A 1,845-nucleotide genomic window follows, 5' to 3' on the forward strand; every position below is an offset into this window, starting at 1 on the left:
CCCGCCCCACCTTTGCAAATTCTATAAAACTTTTACAGAAGCTGTTAACGTTAAGGTCACCCAGTCATTAAATGCAAGACATGGAATAGCCAGAATATGCAGATCAAGTTTAATATTGCTGTAAGAACTCATGATTTTCATAGAATCATAGAAGATCAGGGGTGGAAGGGACCTCCAGAGGTCATCTAGTCCAACCCCCTGCTCAATTCAGGACCAATCCCCAACTAAATCATCCCAGCCAGGGCTTTGTCAAGCCAGGCCTTAAAAACCTCAAAGGAAGGAGATTCCACCACCTCCCTAAGACTGGTTCAATAAAAAGTAACAACACATTTGGAAAGTGCAGTGGCTCATTTCACTGCAGCTGCAGCAGACACCAGCCAGTCTCTGCTATTTTAGGAGGGTGAAGCCATCCTCTTGTGCACATATGCTTACAACACGTCATATGATCTCACCTCTAGACTCATCCTGTTGCTTATATACATAGTCCCACACCAGACAGACTCATCCTGGGGGAACCTTCATAGAGTTCCATGGCTGACGTGTGCCACATTTACTAGGTTCAGCCCCAGCTGAGTCACTTTGCTTCCAGGGTGGTGGGTGTCCTACAATTAGTTCCTGACAAAAGGTGCTGCATCTTGCAGCTGGGTTTAAGCTTCATTACTTTGCAAAGGTGTCAATTGTATACGAGCTTCTCTTCTACACGGAGAGCAGGGAAAACTTTCCAGCTTGCTTCCCTATGTCAGGGTGTAATGAATTCAGAGGCCACCACTGGCATCTGTTGAGATACAGCAAGGTGGGCCACCTTGCTATTAGCATCAGACATAAACTCGAGTACTACAGAAAGTGCTCTTTGCTCTTTGCACCACATGGAGAAAGGAGAACCTCCCATGTCACCTGTGTTGAGGCCAGGGCAGCTACGAGCAGTGTGCAGGTTTGGTCCTGGACGTGTCTGTTCATTTTATTTGAGCAGCACAACCAGGCATGTCTGGAGCCCCCATCCCACTGGTGACAGGTTTCAGAGTGGCAGCCGTGTTAGTCTGTATCGGCACAAAGAATGAGGAGTACTTGTGGCACCTTATAGACTAACAAATTTATTTGAGCATAAGCTTTTGTGGGCTAAAACCCACTTCATCGGATCATGCAGTGGAAAATACAGTAGGAAGATATATACACAGAGAACACGAAAAATGCGTGTTGCCATACCCACTATAACGAGAGTGATCAGTTAAGGTGAGCTATTATCAGGAGGAGAAAAAAAAAACCTTTTGTAGTGATAATCAAGATGGCCCATTTCCAGCAGATGACGAGAAGATGTGAGTCACAGTAGGGGAAAAATAAGCATGGGGAAATAGTTTTACTTTGTGTAATGACCCATCCACTCCCAGTCTTTATTGAAGCCTAAGTTAATGGTGTCCAGTTTTCAAATTAATTCCAATTCTGCAGTTTCTCATTGGAGTCTGTTTTTGAAGTTGTTTTGTTGAAGAATTGCCACTTCTAGGTCTATAATCGAGTGACCAAAGAGATTGAAGTGTTCTCCGACGGGTTTTTGAATGTTATAATTCTTGACGTCTGATTTGTGTCCATTTATTCTTTTACATAGAATCTGTCCAGTTTGGCCAAAGTACATGGCAGAGGGGCATTGCTGGCACATGATGGCATATATCACATTGGTAGATGTGCAGGTGAACGAGCTTCTGATAGTGTGGCTGATGTGATTAGGCCCTATGATGGTGTCCCCTGAATAGATATGTGGACACAGTTGGCAACGGGCTTTGTTGCAAGGATAGGTTCCTGGGTTAGTGGTTCTGTTGTGCGATGTGTGGTTGCTGATGAGTATTTGCTTCA

This window comes from Lepidochelys kempii, chromosome 11, assembly GCF_965140285.1.
Source record: "Lepidochelys kempii isolate rLepKem1 chromosome 11, rLepKem1.hap1, whole genome shotgun sequence".
Taxonomy (NCBI): Eukaryota; Metazoa; Chordata; order Testudines; family Cheloniidae; genus Lepidochelys; species Lepidochelys kempii.